The sequence below is a fragment of the Saimiri boliviensis genome, chromosome 2, assembly GCF_048565385.1.
Source record: "Saimiri boliviensis isolate mSaiBol1 chromosome 2, mSaiBol1.pri, whole genome shotgun sequence".
Taxonomy (NCBI): Eukaryota; Metazoa; Chordata; class Mammalia; order Primates; family Cebidae; genus Saimiri; species Saimiri boliviensis.
In genome coordinates this window covers 150,728,489-150,743,499 of record NC_133450.1, presented here as the reverse complement: position 1 = coordinate 150,743,499, position 15,011 = coordinate 150,728,489, and the positions used below count along the sequence as shown (strand labels likewise).

The window sequence follows — 15,011 nt, the reverse complement described above, 5'->3', positions numbered from 1 at the left end:
TGTATGACAGGAAATAGGAATGAAGATCAAATATATATTTCATATAATACATTTTGCTTGCGCTTTCATATACTGATGTTTGACTTATTTATCAATTACTAAAAACACAGCTACTACATCTAACCAATTTGAATATACATATAAAACTGGATTAATGTAATGAATACACAAAATTTCAAGTTTTTTAGTTAGTTTTTTTTTTTTTTTTTAGTGTCTCAGTCTGTTTTTTTAAGTCTCAGTCTGTTGCCCAGGCTGGAGTCAGTGACACCATTTGAGCTCACTGCAACCTCTTGCCTCCCATGTTCAAGCGATTCTCCTGCCTCTCAGCCTTCCCGGATGCCTGTCACCACATCTGGCTATCAAAATTTTTAGAAGTTTTATCTTTAGTACTCAGGCATTACTACAAAAAAATTAAATTGCAGTCTGTACATATTATTAAAAGTTACCTTCTAAAAGCATGGAAATGTATGTAAAAGTCCCAAAAAGTCCTACTTCGAAAGGAACTAGACTTCTTGGGCTTAAAAATGTTCATCTTAGTCAGGTGTTGTGGTTCATACTTATAATCCCAGCTACTTGGGTAGATGAGGAAGGAAGGTACTTGAACTCAGGAATTTGAGGCTGCAATAAGCTAAGATCACACCATGGTACCACCAGTCGAGGTGACAAAGACAGACCACTGTCTCTTTAAAAAAGTTTTGGATTGTACAATTAATCAAATGAACCACTTCATAAATCATTTACTAACTCTAAGGTCATGTTTGTCCCTATTAGTTTTGAACCATGTAACACACCGTTCCCCATTACACATACTTAAATTCAAGTATACCTACACCTAGCAATGGGTGCCACACAAAAATCACTCCAAAGCCACTGCTGGCTGAGCTGAATTTTGTCAAAGCAAATCAAACAGTATTATTATTGACTGGCAAATCTAAACCTTCACATTTAACATTTTACTAGGTTAGAAAACTCAGGCTAGTGTTAATTCATCAAAACATGCTTAGGCAGCACTTATTAGGTCTTGATCCAAGTACTTTAACAATCCTATGAGATAGATAACTATTTTTTTCCTCCCTCCTCCCACATAGTTTACAGATGAGGAAACAGAAACATAGATAAGTTTAACTTATGCAAGACCACATGTCAGTAAATGGTAAACCTAGGATTCATATTCAGCAGTTTGAGTGCAGAGTCCACGCTTCATTTTTTAAAAAAAAATAAATAGAAATGGGATCTCAGCTCTGTTGACCTGGCTGGTTTTGAACTCCTGGCCTCAAGCAATCCTTACACCTCAGCTTCTCAAAGTGCTGGGGTTACAGGCAAGAGCTGCTGTGCCTGGCTTCCATACTTTTAATTACTGAGTTAGATTAATATGCAGAAATGAAATGTTTTGCTACAATATGAACATGGAAAGAGGGTACAATGAGCTCAGTAGAAAATGAAAAATAAGAATAAATGGTCTTCCCATTTCATATGCAAAAAAATTCCCAATATTGGTTTAAAAAATGAAGGTGAGACAGTTGCTCAGAATATGTGAGATATATTTGGGAAAAGAGGAAGGAAGTGATCTTGGCTATTAGATGATAAAAAGAACTAAGCAAAACCTAGATTAACATGATAAATTCACAGCTTTGTTTTCTTCTGAAAATTCCGAGACGTAATTTTAAACGAAAAAACTGATATATTACAGTAGTTATAAAATTTGTAAAGATTCTAGGAAGTCTTTGGACATATGCTAATATTGAAGCAGTCTATAAAAAAACGTATCTGAAGTGACCACCAAATTGCTCTCAAAAACAGCATCAGTTTGCGTAACACCTACACAACCATACCATGGGGATTTATCATTTAGATTAACTTTGCTATCTTAATATAAGTGAGACTGTATTGGGATGCTGATGACACTGCATCTAGAAACTAATTTGGAACAACTGAAATCTTGAGTCATCTGTCCTGTTGCTTTCTGACTAAATTTTCTCTTCAATTTTGAGGGCTTGGCTACATGGTTCACTTGACTTTCAAATCACCCCCAGCTCCATTCTCTGAAGCACATAAATCACAGACCTCACCCCTACATTAAATCAGGTTTCTACTTGGGTTAAGGTTGGGGGAGAAACTTACTGACAGGAAGCATAATTTCAACTGTGCTTGTACTTCAGGGTAACAGACCATAAACAAGGATGGGCCATCTAAAATGCCTCCATTCTAACTAGGAAATTACCCAGGATGGCTGGGTCCAAGTCCATCCCCTTTTTATATTTCATTTAAGACTTTTCCTGCGAATAGTTTCTCTTGGAATGACGAGGAGCCACTGACACAGTAGACTCCTGAACACTGGGAAGTTTTATAGACATTGTGTTCATTCAATGGGCACATTTACAGTGAAACCAAAACTCATCATTAATGAGTGGGTAGGGAGTGGACAAGTACATAAATACGTTACACAGGAAATCTGCCCTAGAGGTCTGAGAGAAATCTTGAGAAACAGCATGTATTTATTTTTTAGTGACTGCTAGGGATTTCTGGTCAGAAATCATCAATCCCATGACTATTACTGGGAAGTTCTATCCTCTGTCTCCCTATAATGTCACCAAAGTATTTATGGATTTCAGAGCTTGTCATCAGGAAGTGTTCTTAGACCTGGAAGCCAAAAAGTTAACTTCTTAAGGAATCTGACTAGACCAGTACTTACTTGCCTAAAGCCTATGTTCTGGTCAAATTAGATATATATTGTGTTTCAGGTTGAATTTATCTGTCTTTGCAACTTACCCTCAAGATTCTTCTGCCTTCTGAAAAAGGAGGCTATTACCCAGTATAGTTTTTTAAAGGTGAGAAGTACATTACCTGACTTTGTAAAGTCTGCAATTTGACCAATCTGTCAATGTTCTAGTACTTAATAAACTTTCTTCTCTTCTTTTTTTTTGGAGATAGAATCTGGCTTTGTCACCCAGGCTGGATGGTGCTCTCCGCTTGCTGCAACCTCCTCCTTCCAGGTTCAAGCAATTTTCCTGCCTCAGCCTCCTCAGCAGCTGGGATTACAGGCATGTGCCATGACGCCTGGCTAATTTTTGTATTTTTAGTAGAAACGGGGTTTCATCATGTTGGTCAGGCTGGTCTTGCACTCCTGACCTCGTGATCCACCCACCTCAGCCTCCCAAAGTGCTAGAATTATAGGTGTGAGCCACCAGGCCTGGACCCCAAACTTTATTATTATCTTCTACTGAAAATATCAATGTCTCAGGATAACATTATACTGTATATTACTCTCAGACCTGACTTCGGACAAACCGTTATTTGGACGGTTTGGTGCTATTTAATCAATTCCATGAAAAATCAGTTAATGTGCCAATACCTTGGGGTCAAACCTAAAAATTACCTTAGAAAGCAACAGAACTATTAACAGTATCCGTGGTTCATGGAAATCTCCTGAAACTACATGCAAAATTTGTGGACAAAAGGTCTGAAATATTTAATAACAGACTAATTTGAAAACTACTTTCTCAGAACTCTCGAGGTTCTTAAGCTATATTTTCATTTTAAGCTTCTCAACCTTTACCACTCAATCTAGAACAGGATTATATATTAATTTCCATATAGCATTTAGAAAGCTAAAAGACCCTTCTTTTTTGTACCTATCTAATCTGTGGTTAAGGTGGATATTTCCAGTGCTGTAGTAAGTTCTGTTATAAAATAAATCACGGTGAATCTTTTTTTTTTTTTTTTTGGGGACGGAGTTTCGCTCTTGTTACCCAGGCTGGAGTGCAATGGCGCGATCTCGGCTCACCGCAACCTCCGCCTCCTGGATTCAAGCAATTCTCCTGCCTCAGCCTCCTGAGTAGCTGGGATTACAGGCATGCGCCACCAGGCCCAGCTAATTTTTGCATTTTTAGTAGAGTCGGGGTTTCACCACGTTGACCAGGATGGTCTTGATCTCTCGACCTCGTGATCCACCTGCCTCAGCCTCCCAAAGTGCTGGGATTACAGGCGTGAGCCACCGCACCCGGCTGTGAATCTTAATCTACTCATATCTTGACTCTGTGAATGCCCATTCTGTTCCCAACTTCATGTCTATTATGATCGTAACATTCTCAGCTATAGACAGGAATTTCTACATTGTACTCCTGACTTCAATTTTTTTTTTTTTTTTACCATTTAGAATTGCATAAAACCCATACACAAATGTAGCAGCAGACCTCTTATGCCTGCCCTGAAAATATGCCTACATGTGGGCATTTAGGAATATCCCTAGCTCTGTCACCTATCCAGTGGGGTTCAAGAGAACTTGGTCAAGATATCGAACTTTTAAAAAATATCTTCTTACTAGAGGTAACTTAAGATACTGGTGAAGGAGGAGGGTTAGAATTTCAGCCTGTGAATAAAGAAGATGCCAGATTTGTAGCATAAGACTTCCAGCTTTTTCCTAGTGGAAACGCTGTTTAAAAAGTCCTCTTATGGTTATTACAAAGTCAACCAAATACAGGAGACACACACACACACACACACACACACATACACACACACACACATACACACACACACACATACACACACACACACACACCCCTACCTCTCTTCTCCCAAAACACATATATACAAACCTTCTTCAAGACACAGGACTGTCCCTCTCCTCACCTTTCAAAGGCAAATGACAGAATTAAAAGGGAAAATGGGATAAACGGACATAGAGAAAATTGATCAAATTCATGTACAGGTTTTCATGTTGTTGCAAAAAAGATCCTTTTTTCTAAGCTGAAGCAGCTGAAATGTTATCCCTCTCTTCCAGCAGCCCTGGGGCTAATTATAATGTAAAACCTCTTAGAATAAAAGTTAAGATGTTCAGTGGTGGGTGCCCAAGAGGAAGTACGGAACAGTAAGAAAATGTTTAGGTCTCTCATGGGAGACACATTCTTTCTACAGCTAGAAAGAATTTTAGGTGTAAACTAACAGCTAATAAATCAATCTGTTCCTTTTTAACCTAAAGATTAACCCAAGAAAAGTTATAGAAGTGGCAGCTCCAATAATCTATAAAACAAATAACAGGTGGCTTACAGGGTTTCAACCACTCCCTATCATTAAACTTCTTGTAACCTTGCTCTACAGGAGATATAAAGTCTTTCTGGAGGCCATGCTCCGTGGCTCATCCCAGCACTTTGGGAGGCCAAGGTGGGAGGATCACTTGAGCCCAGGAGTTAAAGATCAGCTGGGCAACATAGTGAGACCCTGTCTCTACAAAAAATAAAAATTAGCTGAGTGTGCTGCCACATGACTATGGTCCTGGATACTCAGCAACCTGAGGTGGGAGGATTGCCTAAGCCCAGGAATAAAGGCTACAGTGAGCCATGATTGGGCCACTGCATTCTAGCCTGGGCAAAAGAGTAAGACCCTGTCTCAAAAGAATATAAAAAATGAAAATAAAATGAAGCCATCCTGCAAAGAATTTATTTCCCAAAGGAACTTATATTCCTCATTTAACTATTGATCCCTTTTCCATATAATGCATATAATACCTTTTTAGTAGAGATATGGGAGGGATTATGACATTTACACAGTCTCAGTATAATACTCTAACTCTCTACATAGCTGTTGGAACATGTCAGTCAATCCTTACTAATGTGGCCTTCAGTTTGTCTACCCAGTTTGGCTAGCTGCATAAACTTGTCATCTCTACCACTTCCTTTTCCTCTGGCTGCAGCTGTTTTCCCTTAATATAAGCATCTGTAAGTAAAGGTCTAAAGAAACAGCACTACTCTTAGATGTGTAACAAACACTTGTTACTTATGCTTAGTAACTTTTCCAGCCTCAACAAGTCTACATTTCACCACTTTCTTCAAATATGGAAATTGGCTTTTCATACATTTTCTTCAGTAGTACATAAGAAATGGAATAAAGATTCCAAAGAACAGTCTAGATGCCTTATATAAGAAAATAATAACAATATATTTAACAGATTGGGAGTTAGTTCTGTAGGGTCTTTCCATCCAATAAAAAATTAAGAGCTATTTAATGTGGAGTCGATTTTAAGCTTTTACAAATCAGAAGACAGTAGAGATCAAGAATTAGGAAAGTCTTCCTGAGAGAATTAGAACTTTAGAGTTAGATATGACTTCCCAAAACAGAGGGAAAACCCTCAGGCAAGGAGAATAACATTTAAAGTGAGAAAGAACAAAAGCATAGGATTTTAGGAAGTAAAAACATGGGAAAGGGTGGGATTAGACAAGTGAGAAATTTAAAATCAAATCTCTGGCTGGGCGTGGTGGCTCCCAGCACTTTCAGAGGCTGAGAAAGGTGGATCACGTGAGCTCAGGTGTTTGAGACTAGCCTGGGCAACATGGCAAAACTCTGTCTCTACCAAAAATTAAAAAAAAAAAAAAAGAGCCGGGCGCGGTGGCTCAAGCCTGTAATCCCAGCACTTTGGGAGGCCGAGGCGGGTGGATCACGAGGTCGAGAGATTGAGACCATCCTGGTCAACATGGTGAAACCCCGTCTCTACTAAAAATACAGAAAATTAGCTGGGCATGGTGGCGCGTGCCTGTAATCCCAGCTACTCAGGAGGCTGAGGCAGGAGAATTGCCTGAACCCAGGAGGCGGAGGTTGCGGTGAGCCGAGATCGCGCCATTGCACTCCAGCCTGGGTAACAAGAGCGAAACTCCATCTCAAAAAAAAAAAAAAAAAAAAAAAGAAAAAGAAAAAGAAAAAAATAGGCGTGGTGGAGCCCACCTGTAGTCCCAACTACTCAGGAGGCTGAGGTGGGAGAATCACTTGAACCCAGGAGGTTCAAGACATAGATCTGTGTTCAATTATATATAGAAAGCCACTGTAGTTCTTTAGACATGGGACAGACAGAATGATGCAGTGCTTTAGGCTACTGCATATAGGCCTATGCTGACTTAGACTTACATTAGAATTGATAGTACGGATGACTTAAGTAGAGCACAGTAACTTGGTAACTCATGTACTGTTGAAGAATTTTATGTATTTAAGATTTCAAATGTAAAATTCTGAGAAAGAAACCTCAGAGACTCACACATTTTGTGTTCCATAGTAATATGTCAAACACACACTACTACTAAAATAGAAAACTGGCCGGGTTAAGTGGCTCATGCCTATAATCCTAGCACTTTGGGAGGGGAAGGCGGGCAAATCACCTGAGGTCAGGAGTTCGAGACCAGCCTGGTAACACAGTGAAACCCTGTCTCTACTAAAAATACAGTAAGTAGCCAGGCATGGTGGCAGGTGCCTATAATCCCAGCTAGGCAGAAGAATCACTTTAACCCAGGGGGCAGAGGTTGCAGTAAGCCAAGATCCTGCCACTTCACTCAAACCTGGGTAACAGAGCAAGACTCTCTTCTCTTGCAAAAAAAAAAAAAAAAAAAGAGAGAGAGAGAGAGAGAGAAAGAGAGAGAGAGAGAGAGAGCTGCCTAACAAGAATACAAGCAAATATTGTTTTCTTTTTCTTTTAAAGAAATGTCCTAGGGTAGGTCTGAAAAGCATTTTAGCCAAAGCTGACAGAGAACGTTTCCAAAATTGTATGCCAAGTGATGCAAACGGGGAAGAGTTGGATGGAAGAAAGAAGAGGTTTGTAAAAACATTGAGGCAAATCCCTTATGTGAGATGAATCTGATAGGCCAAGCCTGTAGTTTTTACTTGGTAGTCTATATGTCTAGGGTATTTCTGGTATAAATACTTTTTTGGGATAAGGAAAAAAGCAGGCATTTAAGACTGGTAGTTAATTCATCCTTACAAATGTCATATATTAAGTTACTATATGGTCTTGCACACCATTTTAGGCAGGGATCCCATGGACCCTGTAATTAGAGAGTTAAATATATCTTTGATAATATTACATAATACCATAATCCCATGTAATATTATCAAAGATATATTTAACTCATCTAATAATTTTTTGTGTGTTGTGCACAACTTTTACCTTTTGAAGAAGTCTTGTTTCACATTTTATTTATATATATAATATTTACAAAATGTAGGAATTGTGGAAGGAGCACTAGCTCAAGAATTGGAAAATGAAGGGTCTGGCTATTTAAATGAGCTCCATGCTCCCTACTGCCTCAATTTTAATGTGGAAAGAATGAACCATGAGATGTAGAGCTTCTCCAGCAAAATTATACTAAATCCTCACTCTTCTCTGTAAACTGCCTATTTTGGGGACATAATATCCTATGTTAACATTATCTTTATGCAACTAAATATGGCTCTCTTCCTGCCTTGCCCTTATAAGAAAAACAAAAAACAAACCTTTAATTCTACATTCCATTAAAAATGCTAAGAATATTTTAAAAGCCTCTAAATGACATTTCTAAAAGAAAAGTAAATTCTTTAGGAGCCTTACTAAAAGCAAGCCAAAACAGTATCAGATAGGCAGGAAATTTTCATTGACTTTAATATCTTAAAATTCTAAACCCACAAAAGACAGTTCAACTGAAAAGTCAACTTCTATCATCTTTAATTGTAAATAAGGACAAATGCAATTCTCTGAATTTATTAAGATTGCCTTTTCAGGCTGGGCGCGGTGGCTCACGCCTGTAATCCCAGCACTTTGTGAGGCCGAGGCGGGTGGATCACGAGGTCAAGAGATCGAGACCATCCTGATCAACATGGTGAAACCCCGTCTCTACTAAAAATACAAAAAATTAGCTGGGTGTGGTGGCGTGTGCCTGTAATCCCAGCTACTCAGGAGGCTGAGGCAGGAGAATTGCTTGAACCCAGGAGGCGGAGGTTGCGGTGAGCCGAGATGGTGCCATTGCACTCCAGCCTGGGTAACAAGAGCGAAACTCCATCTCAAAAAAAAAAAAAAGATTGCCTTTTCTATCCTTTTGTACTAGTTTCTCACTGAGGAAATGAAAGGACTAACCAGGGTTATATAGAATAAGACAACAGAAAGAACAACTCAAAATGTGCAAGTAAACACAAAAACAGAAAAATACTTGAGTAAATGTGAATTTCTTCCATTCACACGTTCTCCTAATCTACAATGTCTTTTCTAGATAGTCAATAAGGTAAGTTCCTGCTTAAAAACTCCTTGATGGCTTCTCTCTCTACTTGTAAAAAAAAAATCAAGGTCGGGCACAATGGTTCATGCTTGTAATCCCAGCACTTTGGGAGGCTGAGGTGGGCAGGAGTTCGAGACCATTCTGGTCAACAGGATGAAACCCTGTCTCTACTAAAAATACGAAAATTAGCCAGGTGTGAAGGCGCACGCCTGTAAATCCCAAGACTACTTGAGAGGCTAAGGTGGATGAATCGCTTGAACCCATGAGTCGGAGGGTGCAGTGAGCTGAGATCGTCCCACTGTACTCCAGCCTGGGAAACAGCGAGACTCCGTCTCAAAACAAACAAACAAACAAACAAATATGTATTTATCAAACTTCTTCAATAGGTTCTTAAAGGCCTTTTATCAAGTGGTTTTTGTTTACTTCCCCAACCATATCTTGATACTATTCCTCTTTCATCACTATGGTTGCAGCCTCTCACTCACCATGTTTCAGTATCTTGAAAGCATGAAGCTGTTTCCACATCAGAATTCCCACATACATGCTTTAAAAAATTTGCATGTATCTACATCTAGATTATTCTAGCTACCATACCTGACAGTTTTTTCAGAATCATATCTCTTTGCTTCTCATTTACCAGTATTCCCTGTCAGTCCCAAATGAATTGTGATATAACATCACCAACTTGTAGGATCACTGACAACCTCTTAACAATTTCGAAGTATAACAGGTATTTTTCAATCTTCAACTTAAACAGGATCACTTTACAGCATTTAACATTGTTGTCCTTTCCTTCCTTCTTGAAATTAACCTTTAATCTTAGTTTCTCTGATGGTTTCTTCAAACATTTTTTTAACCTATTTATTTTTATAGATTGGTCTGTTGTCTTTCTCTTTTATCTCACCCAAACTTAGTGCTTTAACTACGCTTTATACGACTGTCACCTAGATCTAAAAATCTTAAATCTCTAAGATTTTAGGTTTCTCTTCTTAAATACTAGACTCTGAAATATCTGCATCTGTCTTTCACTCCTTCCCCATGCCCCTCTTCATTCCTCTGATTCAATCAAGGTCTACTTTCTATGCATCTCTCTCCAAACCTCTTAGCCACATTTTCAGTTCAACCACTTTTCAATGAATAAAATCGCTCACTAAAATCTATTTCATACCTCTCTAATCCATGCTCTACACTGCTGCCAGGTGATGTCACTTTTTAAAATCTTCCAATGGGCCTTTCAAGCCCTCTGAAGTAAGCCTAAATTCTCTGGTATGCTATACCTGATTCCCCTCACCCTCCCTGGGAATCTCTAGCCTTATTTCTGAGCACTTTCCTATTCATTTATTTTATTTAATATGCTGTTCCTCAGAGAAGTTTTTTTTTTTTTTTGCTTTTGCCCCTTACTGCATATTGTTCCGTCTTTGTTGATAAAATTTCCCCAACTCATCACTCCCCCTTCAAATAAATGAAATAACTTTTACTAGTTTTTAAAGTCTCCCTGAACTGTTCCGGGGCTGATTAATTTAGACAATCTCTTTATCAAGACTTGTTTTGGTTTTGGGGTGCATATGTATGAATTAGGTTATGAGGCTAAATGTATTACTTATAGAATCTAACAAAAAAATGGAAAGCCATTACCCTAGGGGCTTGTTTCAAACACTCTTTACATATGCAAAGTCCTGCTTCTGGCTATTATTTCATTATCCCACCTTCTACCCCACCCCCACCCTTTTCGTTTTTTTATTTATTTTTTTCAGGCTAGTCAAAGGAAGCAGTGGAACAGAAGGCGGCACAAAGAAGTTTGTAGCAGGTTGTTATCAATTAGTTGTAAACACAGTGACCAGCCCCTAACTCTTTGATTAATAAAAGTGACAGTGAGGTCTGTTAAAAAGCTCTGAACAAAATGTAACTTGTAGTGTTTCAGATGTAGGCTTGCCAACACAACTTACTAAATGAAATTTGCTTTGCTAATAACTGATGTGCAGAGAATAATCATTACTTTTAGGAGTTGGGTCCACAGAGCTAGAGAGTGAAAAATTATCAGCACACTAAGCAGGAGAGTAATCAGAAACAAAGTATCTATGTCACAATCTGCAGATGACATTTTTAGGAAAAGCTGATTACATATTAATTATTTTCATTGATTTTAATTTTCAAAACAAACTAAAAAATAAAATCTAAATTCAGAAGCCAAACAAGTTTGATATGATTGATAACTTCTCTTATTTTTGTTCCTGAAGGCACTTACTTTACTTCAAGTTTGTTGGGATCGGAATGGAGACTTGGCTGTACCAAGTAAATGAAGTTATTTCAACCCCCTTTCTTCACTCTGACCTACATTAGGCATACACTGTGCATTTTTCTCAGTCCTACTCTTTTAATGTGACTACATCCTCAACATAAATACTCTGATAAGCCATAATTTTAATATCTTTACCTGTATTATAGTATTTTTTAAGTGTAAAGTCCTCTAACAATTGCCATTTTAAAAAATTGATATGTAATATTTTACCTATTCATGGGGTACATGTGTTTGCTACATGCATAGAATTCTAATATCACCTCAGACACTATAAGAAGTTTCTCATGGGGAAAAATTGAAAATAAAGTCATAACTAAAATAATAACTTTGTTTGCTAGCGATTTTCCAATAATCTACATTACTTTTGCTTTTATAGTTTAAAGAGTCCATTTTAGTACTATTGAAGAAAGAAAAAAGGAAGCACAGGGAAAATAAAACAAAATATAATCAGATTTGATCTAAATTCTGATTTTCTATGACTCTATGCAATTTAGCAGCATCAGCTCCTTCAACTGCAAGATGAGACATATCCATGGCCCTCATCACAAAGATGACATGTGGTGATTAATGGGCTAATAATACCTACAATACAATCTGAAGCTCTAGCATAAAGACCTAAGTACAAAACACTTTCTCAATAAACCTGCATGAGATGATTTTCACAGGAAAAAAGGTTTAGAGTTTGTCTACAAATGACTGTATGTTAAAATAGATCTACTGTACTGACTGGTTCTTTCCATCAATATTTTAGAATTAGTGAGATAAATATTTATCAAATAATGACACAGATAATTATAAACTGTAATAAATGCTATGAAAATAAAGTACAGAGTGCTATGAGAACAAGGTGGGGGCGGGAAGCAGGCACTTTTACTTGTTATATCTTTTCATCTTAATAATACTTTTCTCAGGTTATCTAAGGAAATCAAGAATTCAGGTTAATTAGCTTGTCAAATTCACACAACTTAAAGGTGGGAGAGCCAGGAACACAGGTTTAACTTGGAGACCATATTCTGTCCATTCTTAAGGTATTTTGCTATATTCTGCATTGCTAATACTCTCACTGATTGCACATCTCTGCTCATTCTCCTCTTCTCTAAGAGGCCTACCCTAAACACTCTATTTGATAGGTTCAATTAATGTCTTTGGTCCACCTTACCCCTATGGTTCTTTTTTATTCCAAAGCAGTTTTATCACTTTCTAACATATTATTTTATTTGTTGTGCATATTATCAATGGGCCTCCGGTAGGTGAGAAGCTCCAGGAAGTTAGAAATCTTTGCTTGCTTTGCTCACAGATGTCATCCCCACTCTCCCATCCCCAGTATAGTGATTCGTACTCAGTGGACACTGGCCCAGTTTTCCTTTCCCATTTTTCATCTTTAGCCATAACTAAGAACTTTTAAAATCATTCTCACTTTTAATTACTGGAAAAACATAGAAGTTTGACCCCGTATCTGAGACAAACTTATAGTCAAACAACATTTAAATTTAGTCTGAAATTCTATTCTGTCAAAAAAAAATTAGGGTCATCGGTATTATTTAAAAAATGCTAGCCATAGGGCCGGGCGCGTGGCTCACGCCTGTAATCCCAGCACTTTGGGAGGCCGAGGCGGGTGGATCACGAGGTCAAGAGATCGAGACCATCCTGGTCAACATGGTGAAACCCCGTCTCTACTAAAAACACAAAAAATTAGCTGGGCATGGTGGCGCGTGCCTCTAATCCCAGCTACTCAGGAGGCTGAGGCAGGAGAATTGCCTGAACCCAGGAGGCGGAGGTTGCGCTGAGCCGAGATCGCGCTATTGCACTCCAGCCAGGGTAATGAGCGAAACCCTGTCTCAAAAAAAAAGAAAAAAAAAAATGCTAGCCATAATAAAAAGTGTTGAAAAGACATGTCAAGGAAACTACGAAATGTGGAACATGCAGGTGATGATCAATGATCAGTATTTGAGAGCGCCTACTCACATTTGATGATGCTGTAGTAGCTAAATGTGAGACACAGATGAAACATAAGAATCGGAGTATGCTTAAGTAGTAGTTCCTAAACCTTAGGGATTTCAAAAAACAGGTAAAGAAAAAAAGAGAAAAGTAGGAATGAAAGAGTTGTCAAATTTTAATTTTGCCACAAAGTGATATTAAGAACTAAAAACAATTACTATCACTGTAATTTCATCAGAACATCTTAATGTAAAAATTATCCAATTTCAGAAAAAAGGGCAGTTATTTTTATTAAGTAAATTTAGATCCATGAGCACCTCATTATATAAAAACAGTTCCACATGAACTTAAGAACTAAATGTGAAAAGTAAAACTCTTAAAAGATGCTCTGAAAGAATTTTTATAACCCCAGTATACAGAAGGCTTTCTTTAAAAAGAATGATACATTTGATATCAAAATTTTAAAACTTCTACTCATTAAAAGATACAATTTAAAGTGAAAATGTATGCTGAGGACTGGAAGAAGATATTTTTAATGCCTACCAAGTATTATAAAGAATACATTTTAAAAAGATGCAAATAAAAACTACAATGAGGTACCACTTCATACTCCTAATGGCAAAAATTAACAAAATATTACTATTATCTACCTTCTAAAATATCTGGAATGCAGACAAACAGACCTTCTCTCATACATTATAGACTTTGTAGAGAAAACTGATAGTTATCTAATGAAGTTGAAGATGTTCCACTCTTCTTGCATAAAGTGCTGCTCAGATGGGGCACAGTGGCTCACACCCGTAATCCCAGCACTCTGAGGGGGACAAGTGGGTAGATCATTTGAGCTCAGGAGTTCAAGACCAGCCTGGCCAACATGGTGAAATGCCCTCTATAAAAAAAAAATACAAAAACTAGCCAGATGTGGAGGCTTCAGTGAGCAGAATCCTGCCACTACACTACAGCCTGGGCAACAGAGTGAGAATAGATCTAAATAAATAAATAATGCTGCTTCGTGCCCTATGACTTAAATATTCTGCTGGACATTCATAGAGGGGAACAGAAAGAGGGAAAAAAACCACTAATGTCAGATACTTCTAAATAGGATTTAATACCAAGTTTATTTGTATAGTTTTAACATAGATGAAGACTTGTTATGAATGCAACCATTGTGTAAACAGGTTAAGACAGCAACTTTTATTTCTGTTTCAACTTTACTGAGAATAGTTTATTTCAGAAAATCATTTCCCACAGTCTCAGCATTGGTATTTGAATAGCTAACTCAATATACCTGTTTTAATCTGTAGCTGTTGTATTGACAGAGTCACCACCCACTGGTACAAAGTGTCGAATTATCACTACTTCTTTTAGCAGTGCTTCTTATATTTTAATGCCTACATACATCAGTTGGAATCTTGATAAAATACAGCATCTGGCTGGGTACACTGGCTCATGTCTGCAATCCCAATGTCCTAGTGATTTGGGATACTGAAGAGGGAGGATCACTTGTGGTCAGGAGTTCAAGATCAGCCTGGGCAATATAGGAAGACCCTGTCTCCGTAAAAAAAAAAAAAAAAAAATTTAAATTAGCCAGGCATGATGGTGCATACCTGTAGTCCCAGATACTCAGGAGGCTGAGGTGGGAGGATCCCTTGAACCCAGAAGTTTCAGGTTACAGTGCTGTATGGCTCCAGAGATTCTACCTCTTACATTGTAAACAAAACAAACAAGCAGGCAAAAAAAACAAAAACAGAAACAAAAAACCCTGC

General features: G+C 37.9%; 1 protein-coding gene across 5 annotated transcripts in view; it reads right to left on the bottom strand.

The window, feature by feature from the left end:
• The window catches only part of ABHD17B (abhydrolase domain containing 17B, depalmitoylase), a 77,768-nt gene that overhangs the window by 58,455 nt on the left and 4,302 nt on the right, over positions 1-15,011 (bottom strand). The window contains exon 2 of one of the 5 annotated variants that reach the window (XM_074394672.1): positions 14,534-14,793. The exons of the other annotated variants lie outside the window; for them this stretch is intronic. The gene's annotated coding sequence lies outside the window, so the exon portion shown is untranslated. The remainder of the gene's footprint in view (positions 1-14,533; positions 14,794-15,011) is intronic. 5 annotated transcript variants of the gene reach the window in all.